Raw genomic sequence first — 21,934 nt, 5'->3', positions numbered from 1 at the left:
ACTTCATAAGAGCGAGTACATCTTACTCTTTTTTTTTTTTTTTTAAAGACTAAGATTCATATGCCTTCTTTTGAGGAAAGAATAAAAACTGAGAATATGGCTTGGAACGTTGCATGCTGCCTTCTATATCTCTCTATAGGGAAAACGTCCTTATAGAATATTTGGAAGAAGCTTATGTGATGACTTGTCTTACCATACTGAAAATAATAAAAGCAAACACTATTAATCCTCACAGAAACCCTATGAATTGTGTGATTCCCCTTTGTCCAGGTGTGTGATTCAGTTGTGTGACATCCTCATTGTACAGATGAGGTAACTGAGGCTTAGGGAGGGCCAGTGACTTCCCAAGAGTAGGCTGCTTGGTAAATGTCATGCCCACACCCTGTCTGGCTCCAGAATCTACACTTGGTCCTCACTGTTTCCAGCCCAGAAAGGAGAGACCCCAATACGGTGAGATGACAAAGATGTGAGCAGAGGGGACTGAGTGGGGAGCGTCTGGGGAGACTCAGAAAGGAAGCCGTGCTGGGGGGGGGGGTGGGGGAGACTGGGAAAGGAGCAGGCTTCCCAAGCTAAACAGTTGATGGAGATAATCTTCACTTACCCTCAACCAGCTCTGTGACTTTGAGCAGGTTACTTAGATCCCTGGGACCCCTTTACCTAAAGGGGGAATGATGCAGGCCTGGTCTGCTCAACAGGCAGAGAAATTGTCCCCTGAGAAATTGTCACGTTAACATTCGAGTTAGCACAGCTGACTGTGGATTGTGGATGATCCCAATCTTCTGGAATTTTCTGAATGGCTAATAATGCCCCAGTAATGTCTCAACAGCTTTGTACTTGCAGTGCACACACTCACAACGGGTGTTTCTTTGCTCTTCCTTGTGCCAAGGACCCTTCGGGCACTTTGCTGAAGCCTGACCCCTTCTCACAGCAATGCTTGTAAATGCATAAAATGTATACATAGGGTTACAAAGTAAATAGTTATATTGAAATGCTGATATCAATGTACTAGAAATTGTAACATAGTGTCTTCTTAGTTATTAGTGCATTCAAAAACAAGATCTAGTGGTGACTTTAATAAATACTGTTATTTTCAAGTAAAGGGGACCATAAACAATATTTCTAGATGTCTTGGACAACGATTGCTATTAAAATATCTGTAACTTATGTTGGTAACATATGCACGGGCACTGGTGAATATAGTCTGGTTTGTCTACATTTGTGACTGAAGAATATGCTAAATTTTAGCTAGAGGTTAGTGAAAATAAAGATGTAATTTTTTTCTATTCATCTCAACAGACCCCCTATATCATATTTGTACCACATGTTAAGAACCCCTGAGCTGTGTGGTTCACTGCTTCAAGTTCTGTGAAAAACCCTCCTGAGCTTTGATTGAACTTCTAATGAATCTTTAGATCAAGCTAGGGAAAACCAGTACCTTAAAAGTAGTCTTCCTATTTGCAATCATTGTAGTCTGAATTTATGTAGTTTTTCTTTAATGTCTTTCAATACAATTTTTATAATAATCTCCATAAATGTCCTACAAATTCTGTAAGATTCATTCTTAGATACTTTATATGTTTTGTTAGTATTTGCTATTCTATTTAATTTAATTTCTAACTATGGATAAGTTTAGAAATACTATCAGCTTTTGTATAATGAATTGTTAAGCTAGCCAATGACTTTCAGAATTTCTACCTCCATAATCATATCATCTGGAAACGATAACGGTTGCTCTTTTTTATCCAATTTTGTGCTTTTAATTTTTAAATTTTCTCTTACGTACTGATAGGACTTTCAGTGCAATGTTCAGTAGAAACGGTGGTGTCTGTGAAAGTGTTCTTTCTGATTTTCAAGGAAATACTTTTAATATTTTCCCATTTAGGAGTGATGTGCTGGAACCAATTTTTAGCAGCTAGCAAGAGCCAATCATTAACTTTTCATGAATTTTGCATGAAAATACAATCATTATTAAAAATTAAATTATATAAACATAATTAATTAAATCATATTAAAAAAAAAGTAATACATTCTGAAAACTCACCACTTCCTACTTTATTTTATGTCATCTTGCTGTTATCAGTGCTCTTGAGGTTATTTACATACCTTGTGTCTGCGTGGTGAAAATACTATATAATTATTCTTTTTCCAACTTCCTGGTCAGTGATATCACGTTGATAGCTTTGAATTGGCCATGGTACGAGTACCATGTTTGCCACAGGCTCTAGCATTTTCCTAGCCTGTTAACTAAAAAGAAAGGAAATTAAGGAAGAAGAGAAGGGAGGGTGGCAGGGAAATAGGAAGGAAAGGAAAGTAAGAGGGAAGGAAGAAGAGAGGAAGAGAGGACAGGAAAGCTTTAATCAGTGTATTAACCCGCACGTGGTGTTTCCCCCCAGATAGCTGTGACGCTCCTCTGGCGTCTGCCCTGCCCCGGGCTTCCTTCAGCAGCTCCTCAGAGCAGTCCAGCAGCCACGGCCCTGGCTTTGCAAGTCTTAATCGCAGAGATGGTGAGTCTGCAGCTGTCTTCTTGTCAATCCACCCTGATTCTTTCGCAGAGAGAATTATTTTCATTTTTAGTTCATATTCCTTCTTATAGGTCAAAACTTAATTATATTGAGTTTAATGAAACTGAAGAAAGCAGCAGGTTCATCATATCTGCTAGTATTCCTCTGCTAGCTTTCGATCCATTGTTTGGTTTGTTTTGATATCTTCCTTCCCTATTGATTGCCAGCAAATGATCATCAGTAAGATTTATGAGAAGGGAATGATTGGAGTCTAGATTTTTTCCAGGGTTATCATCCCTTTTTAGTTTTAGGACCGGCGACAGAAGGGTGACCAGTCAAGTGCGCTGGTCATGAATAACTAAAACAACACAAGAAGGAGCCAGTGCTGCGGCCACTGGGGAAGCCTGATGTTTGCAAGATGTGAAGCTGCCAAAGGATGTCATGGGAAAATGACTCCATTCCCAGGACTTGGCCTGGGAGGAGACCAGGTGAAGGCTGCTACTGAAAATAAAGATTCCCTTCCTATTAGTGGGAAGGGAGTTAATGACTTACTTTTTGGAAAGGTCCATTTTTGCTACTTGAATGTTGTCGAGTGAATTACCTCTTCTATTGCACAAATACTAATTCAGTGGATTAAATAAGTGAATACATACACTTCAAATTCAAATGCTTTGCTACTTTTTTGATTAACTTTTATTGGAGTACGGTTGCTTGACGATGTTGTGTTAGCCTCCACTGCACAACAAAACGAATCAGCCACACCCGTACAGATAGCCCCTCCCTTCTGGACTTCCCTCCCACTTCGGTCACCACAGTGCATTAGGTAGAGCTCCCTGTGCTATACAGTATGTTCCCATCAGTTGTCTATTTTATACATAGTATCAATAATGTATATATGTCAATCCCAGTCTCCTAATTCCTCCCACCCCACCCCTTTCCCCCTTGGTATCCATACATTTGTTCTCTACGTCTGTGTCTCTATTTCTGCTTTTGTTTTGCTACTGTTTTAAGGGATAGATTTTTTAAATGAAAGATGAATTCAGAAAGTAAAAGTGAAAATTAACTGTGTCCCATGTAAACGCACTGCTGTAAATTCTGGAGATACTACTAAGGAATTGAGTGTTTTCCTCCCTTTCTTTGACATTTCTAAGATCAGAGTTAAAGTCTAGCTTGAACTTTACTGTGTCCTTAAGGATCAAATTTGGGAACCTAGTAAGTGATCAAATCAACTGGCAGGGAAGAGTAAGAACACAGGTGAAGAAATTCAATGAGCTCAGGATGGGAAGACATGTCCATTAATTGTCCACCTTCATGGTCTTTTCCCAGGAAAAAGCATTTTGTGGCCAGATATTTACTCCTCAAAGCATCATTCATAATCATTTTTAGCACCCCAGTAAAAATATATTCTCCTTGAAACCAGATTTCAATGAGATCAGTTATCAAATTACCCATTTTCGGTCTGGTGGTTATTCTAATATCAGCTTAACATCTAAACTTTCCAGTGGTTTCCCTAAAATTGTAAAAACTAAATAAGCCATATTTAATTAGTTTAAAGAGGCCCGAGGGGCTTGTGTGTTGTGTTTCTAATTTGCATGTGTAGAGTATCTTTATGATTCAGGCCTCCAGTGCTATCAATATGGTGGCACTGGGAAGTTTATAAACATTAGAAGGGAAAATCCTGAAGCTTAAGATGAACTTATTTCCATTATATTTAATTAAAAAACTAATAACTCAGAATATTATAAGCCATCATTATAAAATGGTAAGTACAAAGCTTATCTTTTATATTTAAACTACTCTCTTTGCAAATTTAAATTAATTATTTTAAGAGTGGCAATCAACTGATGAGGGTTTTTTTTTTCATGGTTGTTGCTACTCTGATTGCATATAGTGTACATTTCACTAAATATCCCTAGATATTACCACCTGATTTCAGACCCATTTCTAAAGCATGCTTTAGACAGCACAATTTATCAATATTCCTTCTGAAGGATTATCTATATGTGTTTTCTGTTAAAGCCAGCATCCCAGAGTCTTTATTGACATTTCCTTTGCCTTGGTAAATGCTGGAGAACATATTAGTTCACTTTAGTTTAGATGATTATGATGTAAAATGTGGATAGTATGAAATGTGGATGAATATAATGAGGGCGATGATTCTTCATATATAGTAGTTTTAGCTTTTTTGGAATATTTTGTGTATGATCTAGTGAGGAAAATCATGTTAGACTCCCTGATTGTATGGTTAAAATTTCCTTGGTCTGTGTTGTGGTATTTGGAAGTTTTAAAGAAGGCGGTCTGTCTTACACCCCTAGTTTCTTATTTTGCCCATAAGTCATTGCGCTTCTAGAATGTTCATTAAGAGTTAGAAATGTCCCAAATATCACAGCTTCCACCAAGAACTTTATACATAGCAGCTGATCAATTCATCTACCTGATACATAAAGGTAGTAAGAGAATAGTCTATACATAATTTTTGATTGTATGTGTGTGCATATATATAAATCTGACCCACTGTATAACCCCCCAAAGCCAAATAATTCAAACTTTAAGGCATTTTATGATTTTAAAGTACTTCACTGATTCAACACATAACAAATGTTAATTAATTGACTAGAACTTATTGCACATTTCATGTGTTCTCTTTTACATATTTTTTACTTATGCAGTTTATGTATTTATTTTGTTTTCTATTAATTTATGAAAAGTAGTAAAATATTTCTTAGAAAAGACTTTGCAATAAATAGAAGAAAGAAGTCTATGAAGGATATTAAGAGGAATGAGCAGAGAAGTTAGGAGGGATCCAGGCGTTTCTAGGGACAGGTGGGCCAAAGCAGAGAGATGCAGACCTTGCATCTTTGAAAACCATGATTCCTGAGCATGTTACCACCTGTTTGCCAGTGTTTTCTGTGAGCTCCCTAATGGAAGTGTTGGTTATTGTAGAGATAGTAATGGGCTAGTATCATCACTCAACATTGGACTAAGTGCTCCTGGAGTTTACTTTTGAAATTTCTAGTCTGGTTCCTCTAGCATTCCCATTTTGAAGTCTGGGATTGGGTTCCAGATAATACATTTAACAAAGTATCCCCTCTGAGGTCATACACCTTACCTTTTTATACAGAGAAACACAAATTACTGGAAATACCTGAATGTATAATTTTTCAGAACTGATGGATTTTTTTTTAAGGGGTAAACCACAGACACGTACATGTATTCATGTACCTATTCAAGAAAATTGATGCCATTACATAAAAATGTAAAGTTCTTGAAGCTTTACATCTTTACAGTCAAATTGGGTTTGACTATTCATATTAGCTGAATTTGTTTCCATCAATATTAAATTGATATTTCCTAGAATTACAAGTGACCTAATATTTCTCATATAAAATCAAGATTGCTGAAATCTGTGTATTATTCTAAATAAGAACATGCTATAATATTGACTTCATTTTTTTCTTCTCAAAAATCTCCTAAAGGAACTTTATGCAGTTTATCCAAGTTTATTCAAAACAAAAGTTAAAAAACCAAAACCAAAAGTAAAAAAACTACCTTAGAGTAAACCACGCTGGACTTTCATTCTAGATCTTGCATGTGAAAATAACCTTTTGTTTTTACAATTATTGTTACTGTAGGTGACCCTTCATGAAACTGGCTTTAGCATCTCAGATGCTGCTTTCCAACTCCGGATAACATGTTCTTTTTAGCCACGTGACGTGTCCTCTTTAGTCACCGCAGGCATGGTGGTGAGATGAGTGGTCTGGCCAGAGCTGATTGAGATTGATTAGGAGGAAGTGTACACACATTTTGTTCTCCTTTTTTGTTCCCCCAAAGTGCTTGCATAAACAATCATCCCCAGAAAGAGGGACAACTCCATTCATGGCCCAGATGTTGAAAATCACGCCCTCTAATGCGGCAAGCCACTCATCACTGACAGCGCAAATGAGACTGCTTTAAATTTAACTTGATCAAAAATGGCATATCAGATTACTATATTGTGTATTGCAAACAGAAAGTAGATGGAGACAAGCTGAACTGACTGGATGTTTTCTTTTCTCTTTGTAATTCTTCACCTTTCCCGTACCGAGACATTGATCATATTTCCTCACAACAGACTTATGTGTTGGTGGAGCCAGGAAAGATTTTGTCTAATGCTCCCAATACAATTGATGGCTGAGCATATTAGCAACAATTCTCAGCGTTAAGATATTTATTTCTCACTTTAGGAAGTACATTTACTAGTACAAGTTAATACTCCAGGTTTTAGCAGGAAATAAATACACATGATTCGATTAGCAGAAAATGCTTAGGCCTGGGCATCAGACACTAAATATTTTCTTATAACCTGGAACGTCTGATTATTTGGACTCTGCAATATCCCAAATAAGCTGTGATGTAAAATTCACTGTTTTTTACAAAGAAATGTTAGAAAATGGAAAGAGTGAATAATAATTTAAAATATCTAGACGTATATCAACTCCTGATATAAATCAGAATATTACTGAATACATCAAAAATGTTTGATGCAAATCTTATAATAATAAACTTGTCCCTCATATTTTTTCATAAAATCGTAGTTCTCCAGTATTTCTATCTTTTATTCACAGGCTAGGTGCCTGGTAGAACTGGTCAGTATTCCCAAATACTAGTCTGAGCAATTCAGATGGCAATAAAAGGGCTTGCAAACCAGATTTTTATAAAGGCATATGAATGTACTGGGGACTTTTTGCCTCTGGATGTCAGATTTTTCATTCTGTTTATCTGTGCTTCCTAAAAGTTTTTAGACCTATTAGGGCCAAGACACATTCTTTTTCCGATTTTTCTTAACAAATGATCCTGCAGATGCAACTGTGGGTATTGAGTGCAGTGGACAGGCCAAATGTAATAGCATTCATGTAAAATACACCCATGTACTAAAGCACAGAGCACTGTCTTGGTGACCATGCAACTTTATTAAATCACGGCATGATGGTAGCATGTGAGAGGAGAAGCCCCCAAATCCCAGGGTTCGTGCAGAGCCTGCCGTACAGTTGTCACACAGAACTCATCTGCTCAGGTTTTCCCATGGTCCTTTTCAAGGTCTGGAGTCTCCAGGTTACCTCCATAGAACCTAAGATGCTAGATGAGACAAACCAGAACAAACCAAACGTGTTTTTCAGCGTTGTCAACAACCTTCAGGGAGGCAATGTTGTCATTTCTCTCTACCAAGTAGCCCAAATTATAGCACTACCCCCAGAATAAGGCAATCCTCAGTCTCTTTTGGATTCAGTGGACTCTTTTGAATGGGTGAACATCTTCCAGGGATGCTCAGATTTCTTTGTTCCTGCTTCTTTCCAAGACAGTGTTTGGGTTTACAGAAGGGCTGGTGCCCTCATGGAGCTGGATGGTGGGGCTTCTCACGTTGGGGCTCAGCTCCTTGCTATCTGCTGAAGGGAGTTTGTCTGCTTTTAACGCTGAGGGTTACTTGGCACCTGCTCCTGAAGCCTGTGGCGGATTTACCGCTTGGTAAGACTGTGTTCCCAGGGAACAGGTCATTGTTCCTTCCGGGATCTTTGCGATGTCACTTCTTACCACCCTGAAGCCTGACCATGAGTCTCATTTGGTTTCCAGCCTGAGCAGCCTTGGTTACAGGTTTAATTTGCCTTTACCAAGTTGACCTTCTGTTCAGATCCAGTCAGACTCTCATCTCACTTCTGTGCCCCCTTTTGATGGCCTGTGGGCAGTCTGGTTCACCATGCCAAGGGGAAAAAGTTCATGAAATGGTTTTGTCCTGGCAGTTTAGTCCAGAAGTAACCTATCACTTCCACTCAGAGCTTGTTGGCCAGAGCTGGTCACATAGCCCCACCAAACGACCAGGGGGCGTGGAAATCGCAATCCTCCAAGTGCTTGGAAGGTAGAAGAAGGGAAATAGTTGGCAACCATTAGTAATGACTACACAGCCCCCTACAAGGTGATCTCCCAAAATTCCAAATGGAAGCCAAGACAAAGCCTTTCCACAGCTTGCTTATTCCTCTCACTTTTCTGATCCCCCTGGGACTTCGCTCCTGAGTAAGGTGCCTGAATCACCCTCCCACCACCTTTTACCCTTCCTCCATTTCCTCTCTTTCCCACGATCGTCTGGGTTCCCATCTCTTGTTCCTGCCAAAGAGGGAGACATCACACGTCCTGTTTCCTATTTTCTTAGTTGGTCTTTGCCCTCCCTGGCTTCTCTAGGGCTTCATGGGATAATGATCACTGGCTAACAGGATTTACCGGAGAGGAATGAAAAACACAACAGTTTATCCTTGCAAAATTATGTCTGTGTTTATAATCTGCCCAGTAAGTATCTTATGGTGGCCACAATTTTGCCATAGTATTTTTCCAAGAGTAAGTACTGCCTATGACGTACTTGGCAACTTCCCAAAAGGTATGTGGAAGCCCTTCTAAGCACTATCCAAATTCAAAACTAGTTGTCTAGCAAATTCTACTCTGTTCTTTTCCAAAATAATTCACTTTTGTATCATGTATAATATACAGAAATGTTCATGAAAGTTATTTATTTAACAGTATGTATCCTTGACATACACCATGATGTCTTTGTTTACTCCACTTTTAATAAATATTATTGGCATCCCTATGGAGATATATTTTGTCCCATCACATATTGCTTTACTCATCCAATGCAATTGCATTACCTCTTGTAGGGATATTCCCTTTTTTTTGTTTGGAGTCACTGATGAAAGACATACCAAGTGAGGTGACCTTCAATCCTGCCAAAGGGGTGAGGTTCAATTAGCAACCTTTCATGAGGCATCTGGGATCACTAATGATCAAAGCACACAGGAGTCTTGAACTTCTGGTTTAACTTGTGGCACAGAGACTGGTCCAGGAAGACCACAGCCAGTGACAAAGGCTAATGGAATATCTCAGTGGACCCTGTGGTCAGCTACTCCCACCTTTGCTCTGAACATTAATGAGGAGCTTCTGGACTAGGGGCTGACTGGAAGATGGTATTTCAGGGGTTCCCTGTTCTCTCTGTCCTGTGATCCTTGCAGTAGACTCTTCCCTTGTTGCCATGTTTCCTCCAAGGAAATCCAGTGGATCAGGCTTTTCTCCGACACAAAATAATGCCATACTTTGCTGGGGATGAATGCCTATCCCCGAAAAAATGCACCTTTGTCAGTAGTATTTACATTTTGTGATGCTCAGACCTCATCTTTTTGCATTCTTATTTTACCACTCTATTTTGTATAGCAGCTCGTCTGTACATATCTCTTTTTATCCAAGGCTTCCACAGTGTCCTTACAAATTGTAATGAATTCAGCTACATAACATCACTAAAGAAAATGTAAGTTTTACCATCAATGGACTTTTTTTCCAAAGGCTTCTGGCTAACTGAGCAGTCAAGTATGGATGGATAATTTAGTACTCATGGTTTTATTTCTAAGCATGTCACCCTTGCATTTCCTGACATGATCCTACACTGAATTTAATTAAAAAGAAAAAGGAGCTATTGCCTTAAGAAGAGTAACGGTGTGTCCCTGGGAAGTGGTGGGGGCCTTGGAGCAGAACGCCTGGCCTCCTGCCTTTCTGGGCATCCTGGATTCCCCACTGTTCTCTACATATCAGAGGGAGATGCAGCTATTCTGAGTGGCCTCAAGAATGATCTGGAATCATATCTGTTCTGAATAACTCAGGGGGCCTCTGAAAGATGCACAATGATGCTTTTATAGAATTAGACCAGATCTCAGAGCTGCATCGCTCATAAACATGAAGATTTCACGGGAGATGCACAAATAAACTTGGTCATACATTTTATTCAGTCATGAATGAGGTACTTAGTACATGTTCGGATGGTTTATAGGCTTGCTGGGCAATTCGTATTTTACTTCTAAGGTGAGAAATTAGCAAAATCATCTTATAGTCTTGTCAATACAGAACTTCAAACACATAAGAACTGCAAAGCCTGAGATCAACTCAGATCTGAATGCCTCGCTACTGTGTGTTTCTTTAAAACTTGGTCAGGTGTGTCTATGAGAGAAGCAAAACAAAACACACAGTAGCAATGGATTTTTGTTTATTTTATGCAGAAAGAGCTGCAGCGATGAATGTTAATTGCCAAGGGCATTGAAAGTTGTCCCTCGGGACACTGCACACAGAACTTAAGGGAGTCACGTGTGAACAGTCACACTGTACTTTTTTTCTTTAATATCACTGGCATTTAATTTGAATCACAAATTAACAAGTATACACTTATTTTTTTTTTTAATTTTAAATTGTCTGTTTACAAAACCATTATAGGGTATGTCTGCATTTAGTACAGGAATCTGTTTTACAATTAGGCAGCTCTGTGATTTTTTCATTATGGATGCACTTTTTGGAAAGCTACCTGTTGTCTCCTGCTCAGGCTGCTAGCAGACTGCAGGAAGCACAGCAGAAAGGGAATCAGAGGTTACCTAGACAGGTCCAGAGGGAGGATTTCTGCATTTTTTACATCCTGATAGCCAGAAATGGTATATGTAGATAGTTGGAATTGCTCCTTAAGAAATCAGAGCTGGAGCAAATGCTTAAATTTCCCTCAGCAATGTAGGCAGGGTTGTGACAAAAACACCAATATATAAATCCCAGAGATCTCTGAGTGGGATGGTCAGGGAGCATCCCCAGGGCCTGCCGCCCTATGGCCCCTTTTTCCTGGGAACATCTGTTACTCCTGCTTATCTCACCCTCTCCCCACTCAGCCAGCCCCGCCTGGAATCTGGAATGAGTTTTCTGTGAATTAAGATGCATTTAAGTGAGGAAAGAAATACACAGAGCTTGATGAGCTCCCATTTGAGACAATGTAATGAAGATCTTGGAGGGAAACTTCCCTTGGTTACAATTTCAATTTAGTCATTTACTTGCTGGACATTTAGATGCCCTGGAGATAGGTTAGTCTGTTCACTTCAGATTATCCCACTTGACTTTGCTCCCTTGGGTATCTTTCTGCTCTGGACCTTGTTCCAACTTGAAGAAGGCATGAGCTATTCTCCTTTTCACCTCTGGGTAATTTCCACCTCTGGGTAATTTCCCCCTCTACACAAAGCTGACACTCATTATGACAGTGCATGCCCCGTGGCCACCAGGGGCAGGGGTCATTTTCATCTTGATCAGTGACCAGAATAATTAAGGCCCTCGCTGAGAGTTTCCTGTTCAGCCTTTCCTCTCCCCAAAGACACAAGTCACTGCCTGTGTCTGAGCCAACGAAAGGTGGGGGAAACAATCACACAGGCATAACTAGAGACAGAAACCTTCCAATATACCTGCCAGTGTATCAATATAAAAGACAGTCTGGTATTGATAAGCAAACAATACTGAATAACTGACAAATCACAGGGATATGTTCTTAGAAGGGGTAGAGAATGAAAAGGGAGCTAAGCTTTTATAAAATACCCTCACCCGAACCTAAAATGATTGTTTTTTGCTTGTCTGCAAAGCAGAGTCTGTAACACCCGTCCCACTTGCCGGGTGCATGGAGGAGTTGTGAGGTAGCACTTAGAGCATCTGGAAGGGTCCTGAACACATCACATGCTTGTGACAAGTTTTGGCTTTCCTCATTTTCTCTCCTTTATCTAGTATAAAGTGGCAGGTAACGGGCCATTCAGTAATGAAAAGACTGCAATGCCCCACACTCTGGATGTCACCCCTCTTTCACCATGACTGTCTCCCGTCTTGCGATCGTGTATGGGAGAGAAAGTATTGTGCTAGATGCTCTAACACAGCTTCTTGTTGAATTCTCATTGCAGCCCTAAAGCATACCTATCACACTTTGCTGGGAGGGATGTTTTGTGTTCAGTGTCCTAAGCTGTGGAACCTTGTTCTGTGCAAGTCAGACCCTCTGGACATGTTTTCCTTTGTATGAATTGTGACACTTCATTCAACTAAGGGGCTGAGGCAGGAGACAGGACGGTGACAATGGAAAAAGACAGTCTGTGGTGTGGTCAGGGGAAGAGCTGGGTGGGAGGGCAAGTGCCTTTCTTGTGGGTTCAGCACTGGTGACTCCAAAACAGTAATTGCAAATCCCTGGGCTGTGTTTCAGGGGGTGTTGGTTCCCAGGGGGAATTTACTGAAGATTTGCAACATTGAATAATGCAGGCTGATCAGTTTCAGAACCACTGCTCTGCAGCTAAGAGCTGGTGGGGCGGCTGTGCTCAAGCGTACCCACTTTAATGTTGTTTCAGTGTATTTTGTTTTGTTTTCCATTACAGAGCAGTGATCTCCCTTACCCGTCAGTAAAACTGTTCGGGGCTCCCTAACAGTCCTCAGGTTACATTTGTGCATTTCCCACTTTTTCCAGTCATTAGAAAAAAGGGCATCTACCCCGGTGGACTGCGTGCATGGGCGAATGCACAGTAATTCAACATCATCACCCTACAGGGGTCTGGGGATTACGCCGTGGCTGTGTTACCCAGCTGAAATGAATTGCTTTGCAGCACAGGGAATTCTGCAGTTTCATTACTTTATCAGAGTACCTACTTAATCAGATAGCTTAATTTGCATACCAGTAGCACCTTCTCACCACAGGTAAGGAATATGAAATGTTCAAGGTTGATTACCTGCAGATGGTGAAGAGTGGTTGACAGAGACGTGGCTGCATCTGTGGGAGAGGCTGGTCCCAGGGCAGATGCTGGAAGCATGCTGACGCTTTTTACTCTGTTGCGTTTCTGTACATGTGGTGCCCGTGTTGATGGTACTTCCCGCTTCAAGAGAGATTAAAGATGACAGAGCAAGATTGTGAAATGCAAAAAGAAGAAGTATCTTCAGTACATTCTTTACAACCTTGATACTAAGAATACAGGACATTTAGCAGTTTCGCAGAGATTGAAACTGATTCATATAAAACTTCAAATGTAGAACCTTTAAGTTAAAATGATCAGCTAAATGCCAACACCTAATTTCTGACTTCTTTTGGCAATTATTATAAAATTACAGGCAGTTGCAGAGTAATGTTACTTGGGACTGTTAGTTAACCCTCAGCTAGAACCCAGAAGGACTTATCATTCATCAAACATTAGATGGGACCTTTGCACAAATCAGTAGAAGTAGCAGGGAGGTGTTGGGTGGTGATCAATCTTGTTATTAAAGACAAAGAAAGACTGAAAACTATCACAGGTTGGAAGACACTAAGGAGACAAGGTGACTAAATGCAATGTGGGGTTCTGGAACAGAAAAAGGGAGTTAGTTAGTGGAAAAACTGGAGACATCAAAAGAAAGTTTGTCGTTTTGTTACCATTTTACCAGTGTTAATAGCTTAGTTTTGATCAAAATACCATGGTGATGTCAGATATTAACATTAGGACACACTGAGTAAAAAGTAGACAGGAACTCCCTATCCCATCTTTGCAACTCGTTTGTAAATCTGAAATTATTTCAAAATAAAAAGTTTAATAATGCATTACAGAACAGCCAGAGTTGTGGCATGCTTAAGATGTGGATCAAAGGAAAAGACATTGTGCTTGTGGTTGAGAGGAAATTTTGGAATTTTGGAATAAAGATTGCAGGAAATGAGGAAATCTTAGAAAGAATTTGAGTTTTAAAGAATTTGTGAGCTTTAAATTTTGCTAAGGGTTATACACGTAGTGCCATTAGCAGAGGACATAGTGAAGCAACAGATGTGCCCACTTGCTAGTTTCACCTCCACACCCTGATGTAAGCGCTCCACTTCCATTTTCCTTTGAGCTGTCTTGTAACCATGTCACACACCTCCTGACATGTACTTGGTCATAACAGCTTTTGTAAACAGGACATGGATGTTAATAATAGCCCCTAATAAAAAAGATAATAAATGTTGTCTAAAGTGTCAGACCTTATTATGAGAGCCTCAAATTAGATGTCAGGACAATGGGGAAAATTTTTTTTAAAGCTAGTTTTTTTGTGTTAAGGACTGTTTACATGACACTGTGTTTTCTAGACATGGATAATTAGCAAAATATCAGTTCCAGAATGCATTTCAAACCTGTTTCCCAATTTTTATATTGCATAATAATTTAAATTCAGAAAATTTAATATGACATCTAAATCCAAATTCAAAACTCATGTTTCTGTTAAACTAGAAGAACAAAATATATCAATAATACATTCACAGGTATCCCTAATTCTTCGGTGTCTCACAGGCACTGGAGAAAACAAAGCACAGTAATTTCCACTCTGCGCCTATTGTCTTGAATACCTGAGAAACTCCTCCCCATTCACTTCCTCTGGGTTCTCGCTCACCCTCCTTGCTGACTTTTTAGAACTCTCCCTCCCTGCACAGAAATCACTTTCACCTCCACCCCTCCCATATTGCATTTCAAATTGTTCTTTGAAATGTCTGCTTCTCCTATGAGTCTGTAAGCACCATGAGTGTAGGACTATGCCATAGCCATCTTTGTTATCCCAACATTCAACATTGTACTTCCTCATGCTGGGAATCCACAATTAAGGTTTTCTAGCTTTATTTTCCAACAAAGGAAAGTTTGTTATTTTCCAACAAAGGAAAGTTTGCCCTTTGTTTATGTCCAACAAAGGGCAAGTCATGCATTGAAGCCAGGAACGACACTAGTTCCAAGCACTGATGTAATGGCATGGTGTTTAGTTGTCCACCTATTACATTAAGTAATTTCACTTAGCGGGACACCCCAATACCAGAGAGTCAGGGGTTATGAACTAAGAAACAAAACAATTAATATAGGCTTCATCCATTTATATTTAACCTGTGTTTTTATTTTGTGTTGGTGTGTGTGTATGTGAGTGTGTTTGTATAATTCTGAGGCATTATATAATGCAGAATTTGAAACTATGATTTTCATAAATCTTATTTATGACCCCATTCTTACAGGTTAATATAGATTTCAAAGATTTCTCTGTCTTTACCAGTTTTCTTCTTTTTATTCCCACAAAAAGGAGCTGGTGGCTGGTCTCCCCTTGTGTCAAATAAATACCAGTGGCTGCAGATTGACCTTGGAGAAAGAATGGAGGTCACAGCTGTGGCCACCCAGGGAGGATACGGGAGCTCCGACTGGGTGACCAGCTACCTCCTGACGTTCAGCGATGGCGGGAGGAACTGGAAGCAATATCGACGAGAGGAAAGCATCTGGGTATGTGCTTTATTGAAAAGCAGTCTGTCGGAGTATGAATTATGCCAGTTACTGCATGTTGCTGCCCATCTGTCAGATCAAGTATAGAACCAGAGCCTCCTAAGTTACTTGAAAATGTTTCCACTGAATGTAAGCCACATGTGACGTTCCAGAATACAACGTCCATGGCTAATTTATGAAATAAGTAAAACAATTTTATAATGTAGGGAAATATTGAAAATGTCTTCCCATTATTCCTTTAAATAGTGTGAAGTCTAAGGAATAAATAAGTCACATACGACTGATTTTATTTTTGTTTGATAACAAACACAATAGTTTATATTGCCTCAGCATTTTTAAATAAAGCAAATTCATTTTCTCTGTGCCCTCTGATAAACTGAAATTTCTGAAAGACCCTGAACATGTAAAAATAGATGTAATGGAGAGTCTCTCTGTGGAGGACTTGCTGAGGGATATGTTGAGTTCCTGCTCCAACGGGAACTTGGGCATCATGTGGCCGCTTGTAATTTATGGACAATAGATCCCTAGGATTCTTTGGAATCATAACTATTTTACATCGGTGACATAGTTTCTACTTCTGATTACATATCCATGCTTCTTTTAGAAGAATTAAATTTTGTTTGCTTAACTTTTTGAATATTAAAATTTATTTAATTTATTCTGTATTTAGCATTTCATATCTTTAAATCACAGTCTGCTCTGAATGAGAAGCTCTAAAAGTAGAGTGTTTTAAAGGTCTGCAGCAGGATTGCAATTGGCTGATGGGGTGTGGCCTGAAGAAGATTCATCAGGTGGAGAAGAAATTACTTTTTTCTTCTTCTTAAAAATATAATTTAGATGGTTGCCAAGAGCCAGGGGAAGGGAGTAATGGACTGCAGGTGTTTTAATGGAGACAAAGTTTCAGTTTGAGAAGATGAAAAAGTTCTTGAGATGGAAGGTGGTGATGTTTGCACAACAATGTGAATGTTAATGTCCAGAACTGTACACTTAAAAGTGGCTAAAATGCTAAACTTTTTGTTATGTATATCTTACCACAATAAAAAATACACAGTGTATCTTCCATTTAATTTAGGCTAAGAATGTTGTATAACTTAAGAAATTTTTTTTTCTTAATTGTCAGAGTAAGAAGAAAATTGTCAGCTAAAAAGCCGTTATGTCTTAGCACATAGCTTATCTATAAAAGTAACAGGCAAAAAAATGATAATATTTGTTGTGTAACAAACTGCCCTCATTTGAATTTCCTTAGAACTCTGTAACTTATTATAACTTAATAGATTGTGGTCTACTTAATTTCTTATCCCTGGAGCTTTTATTAGTTAGTCAATAAATGTTGATGCAAATTGAATCAAGAAAAACTAGTTAGTTGTCTAATACTAGATAAAAGAACAAAGTGGGAAGGGCTATGTGAGTGTTTTTAGGGCTGGCTGACCTAAGGTTTCCAAACAAGTAATTGCCATGTGTATGATCCGAAGCAGATATTAATGTTGTGCTTATTCTAAGAACACCAAGTCCAAAGCAGGGTTAAGGTCAATATTGCTTAAGTAAGTTAAAGCTTAATGAAACATCTACTTACATAGAGAACTTTTGTTCAAAATTAAATGTTATTTTTCAAAATTAGTTAACTAATAGTTAATGCCTACTTATTCTTCATTGTATTAATTAAGGTTCATATTTTCGCCCCGCTCCAATCCCATTTGATTGAGCAACTCTAACAATTCTTGTTTTTAGTGAAGCAGGTTGGAGAGGAATCATATGTAAGCATCACCCTCTGCTGATTTCTTTAAAGGTCAGGCACCGTTGGGGAGGTAGGGTCAAGAATATAGTGGCATTATTAACCCTAGATCATGCAGGTGAGGACAGAAGTGGACCCCTCAATCCTATCCATCCTATCACACAATAAACATGGGTAAAGTGGCCTGCCTTACACTCCTGCTGAGCTTGCCTCCCTCCCTGTGTCCCCAGCACTTCATGGTGCCTGGGGCCGAGCACGTTGGTAAATGTTTGCTGAATTAAAAAGAATGAGTGGAAGATCCTCACATCTCCTGCGCGCACCACCGTGGGTTAAGTGAATTCATCTCCTAATCTGGGCCCGACTATACACAACTGGCACTGACAGCAGTAAATCACACTAGTTGATGATTCTGACATTATACTCACAGTTTCTTTAAAAAGATTGGGCTGGTTTGGCTGCTTTCCAGACCTCTCGCAAAATGTCAGCTGCTCTTAAAAATCAACCATACACCTTACCAGAGGTTCTACCCCTTCTTCACGTGGTTGTTTTAGATATGAATTGCTGATGTTAACTTGAGAATGAATTTAAGATTTTAAAAAATGTCCTTGAGATATTATACTCTTCATTAGTGAAAGTAATATGTTTATTCATGGTGCCATTTACTTAATTTCCTATCACTGCTTTAACACATTTTCATGGATTTAGTGACTTAATACAAGACAGAGTTATTATGTCATAGTTCTGTAGGTCTAAAGTACAGTAGACCTGGCTGGGTTCTCTGCTTAAGGCATTTTTCCTGGAGGCTCTGGGGAAGACTTGTCCTTCAAGGTGTCTGGAGATTCCCAGAACCTTCCCCAGGTTCCATGATTTGCTGGGAGGATTCACAGGACCAGTGTGTAGTCATACAGCTATGATTTAGCACAGTGAAAGGACACAGAGCAAAATGAGCAAAGGAAGAGGGTGCTTGGGGTGAAGCCCAGAGGAAATCAGGCCCAGGTTTCTACAGTCCTCTCCCAGGGAAGTTAATCCCCCAGCAGTGAGTTATAGAAACCCACATGGAATATTACCAACCAGGTGAACTCATGTACTGGGGGCTGGTCATGTAGGCACCCTCTGCCTTGCATGTAACAAAATCCCAGACTCCCAGAAGGAAGGCAGGTATTGAGTATGAACCACAGTGTTTGAACAAACATTAGGCACACTAAGCCACCTTTATCATTAGAGTCTTGGGAATGGGCCAGCCTTGCAAGCAGGCCTTTCAGAGGGCAGCAGTCAGGACTGCGCTCCTGATGCTTCTGCATACACACTCACTCACTTCCCTGTGGGTGTAGGACTGAGACACTGATCTCCTGTAGGTTGCCAGCTGGGGGCTGGTCTTTGCTCCTAGAGGTTTCCCACATCCCTTATGCTTTCTGTGTGGCCTGTTCTTGCAGCAGGGGGTCAAGTCCCTTTCATCTTTAAATCGCTCTTTGTTCTTGTTCTCCTTCTGCTGCACCTCTCCGATTTCCTCTTCTTCTAGCTGGAGAAAGTCCTCTACTTTAAGGGCTCATGTGGTTAGACTGGATCGACTTGGGTAATCCAGGACAGTCTTCCTAACCATAATCCCATCTGCAGAGTCCCTTTTGCCATGCAAAGTAACATATTCACAGTTCCTTTCTTTAGGGCCTGGACATCTTTGAGGCCTTTCTGCCCACCCCACTGTATTTATACATCTCTGATGTTTTTTTTCTTTCTGCATTTGGTATCCTTTCCTAGCAAACACATTTCTCATTGGATCTGAAGATGTTTTCCAGAGTCATATGAAGTCATGTTGCAGGGGTATCTGAGCACCTGCTCGCAGTTGGTGTGTCACAGGTGTCCCCCCTGAGAGGCTGCTGCCCCGCCATCACTAGTGTAGCTCTCACCCACAGCAGTGTCCCCAGCTTGTGGTCTCGCTGATGTAACCTTGACCCCCAGCAAGAAAGACTGTGTATTGGCTTCCTTCTCAGGAAGCCTCCTTCTACTTTTATAAGAAAGTCCAAATCAAGCACTCCTTCTCTGGCCTTAAAAGTTTTGTGGATGTTCTCCCTGTCACAATTATTTTAAGTGAATTTTCTTGTTCTTCTGGGTCTATCTGCTGTCTGTGCTAACTCTGTCCGCTAATACATGTTAACTCTTTCCAAATTCCGAAAACTCTCAGAAAAAGGTCAATCCTAACTCCTTACTGAAAATGGACATGAGATGATAATAAGACAGAAGATCTTTACTTATGTTACTTTGGGCAAGTTGTCCATATGCTTTGCCACATGTTTGCCATGGAATATTAATTAATATGTGAAATGCAATGTATACCTCTCTAAATTCTCAAAATTATAAAATTGAGACATGGCTGGCCACAAAGTCTTTTACTAAGGGATTTGAGGACTGCAGGTCCAGTTACTGACGGTTAGTTATCCAAATTGACTTTCTTAAAAAAAGAAATTATGTTCTTCACTGGTGATATGTTCCACTTTAATATTTTTTCTTAATGAGTGACTGCTTCCATGGCTGAACTGGATTTCTATGTGAAAATAACCCAAAAAATTAAACAAATACTCAGATCTGTGAAATACATTCCAAAAGGGTTTTATTTAAATGGAAATATAGGCATGTGTCTTACATGACAGAAAAGGCATCACCATCTCTCACCAAGGGATGCACTACATCTCAGGACATACAAACTCTTTTGATGTGCAGAGTAAATGTCCTCACTTGAAATGTAGTGGAAGAAGTATCACTGTTTGAACAAGTTTAGAAGGGGTGCATTTCCTATACGATGTGAACAATCATGGTTTATATCGGTCATTTAGTAAACCAGGTGGCTTGACCAAGCTTGGTGCTAAACGTCCATAGGACTTAGAAGATGAGTTTGCAACTTCAGCCCAACTAAATCAGGAAGTGGCCAGTCTTAGGACGCTGAGGATCATAGAACAGCATTGCAGTGAGCAGTGCAGCAGATCAGTGATCACTGACAGAGCTCACTAATGTTTATTTTCTACTGTTTCCCTGAGAATATGTCAGCCAACACTTACATCAATCTACTGTGACTCTTAGATTCATTACAAGAATTTTGTGGGGCAGCCCTTGCGAACCAGGATTCTTACCTGCAAGCTAATGTGAGCTCTGAGCTCCCTGGGGGCCTCTGGACCGGGCTGGGGAGAGGTGTGGGCGCCAACCACTGTCCTGCTCTGAGTCTGGGTCTGTGAGCATCCCTGGTGGGCAGGAGAGGTCCGTGAGTGGGCAGCCTAGAGCGCTGGCAGTATTCTAGAGGGGTGTTGGGGCAGCTCCATCACCACCCTCCTGGGCACCTATCTGGTCTTCTTGGGACCCTATAGCAAGCCTTGTCCTTCCCAGACCACCTGCCTGCCCTGACTCTGTCTCTTCTCCCTCCCCGTTCCAGTTGTTTGGGAACAATGGGCTGACTCAATGAGAGCCAGGCCAATACCCACCTCTCCTCTCGGGAGACCGTGCCTAATGGTGTCCACTGCAATGGTGTCCTCTGTTGAGGCTTATCTGGCCCAGGGACCACTGGGTCCCTATTGGCCATGGGGACCTTTCCTCCTGCAATTCCTGGGTGTTTTTTCTTCTCTTTTATCAATACTTTGTCTTCATTCTCATCTCCTTACTATTTCTGCCTCTTCTCCTCTATCCTTCTATTCTTTCCTTATCTATTTTTTCACCTTTCATTAAATACTTTTCTCCTTATTTCTCTCTTCTCTCTCCATTTTCCCCTATATCCGTCTTCTATCTGTATTGTTACAAATTCTAGAAAATCAAATTGAATCAGTCTAGGTAATTTGGGAATCCGACCACACGGAGAAGGGGAGGATTTAGCTGGGTCTCTGGAATGGCTGTAACTAAGAGGCAGCCCTGTCCTATGCCTTCTGTGGATTAGCTTCTGGCATTCATTTTCCTATATTGGTTCAAAAATCTGAGGAAATGCTCGGACTTACTTGGCTCTGGCTGAGGGGAGTCTCAGATCTCACCACCTGTGAAGAGCTGATCTGATCAGGACGGCTCCCAGGCCACCCTACACTTAGCACCGAAGCCCCTGGATTGGGGGGTGGGGCCATGTAAAGACTTGATGTCCACCCTAATGGGGGCACTTAGAAGGGAGGGATGCTGGGAGGGCCATATTATCAAATTTCCTGTTCTTTGTCTCTCTCTCTCTCTCTTTCACTCTCTCTCCATGACCTTTTGCTTTCTTTTCTATTTCTCTGCTTTCCTCTTCGTATACATCTTATCTTTCTACTCCTCGCCTTCCCTTTTTCTCTATGAATTAAAGGACCTAGATTGCTATGAGTCCTGCTACTCAACATGTAACCAACGGACCAGCAGCATCACCCGGGATCTTGATACAAATATGGAATCTCAGCCCCCACCCCAACCTAGTGAATAGAATCTGCATTTTAACAAGATGAGCAGGGGATTCCAGTACAAGCTAGATTGTGAGAAGCACTGACTGGGATGAACCAAGTCCCATCTGTGGGGGAAATTGTTTTGCCCCTTAACTATCCTCTAGCTGCCTGGATCAGAGGAGACTGTGCCGCCTGCTGTAGGATGCAGCTTATCCCACACACGTGTTAGCCTGAACA

General features: G+C 40.4%; 1 pseudogene across 1 annotated transcript in view; it reads left to right on the top strand.

Annotated features, from left to right (window-relative positions):
* The window catches only part of LOC309664382 (low-density lipoprotein receptor-related protein 12-like), a 128,421-nt pseudogene that overhangs the window by 41,439 nt on the left and 65,048 nt on the right, over window positions 1-21,934 (top strand). The window contains exon 2 of the transcript XR_014268445.1: window positions 15,396-15,589. The product of XR_014268445.1 is annotated as a low-density lipoprotein receptor-related protein 12-like (transcript). The remainder of the gene's footprint in view (window positions 1-15,395; window positions 15,590-21,934) is intronic.

This window comes from Balaenoptera physalus, assembly GCF_965194825.1.
Source record: "Balaenoptera physalus genome assembly, chromosome: 7".
In the NCBI taxonomy this organism is placed as follows: Eukaryota; Metazoa; Chordata; class Mammalia; order Artiodactyla; family Balaenopteridae; genus Balaenoptera; species Balaenoptera physalus.
The sequence above is the reverse complement of the archived record's forward strand: the minus strand, read 5'-3'. Positions and strand labels throughout refer to the sequence as shown.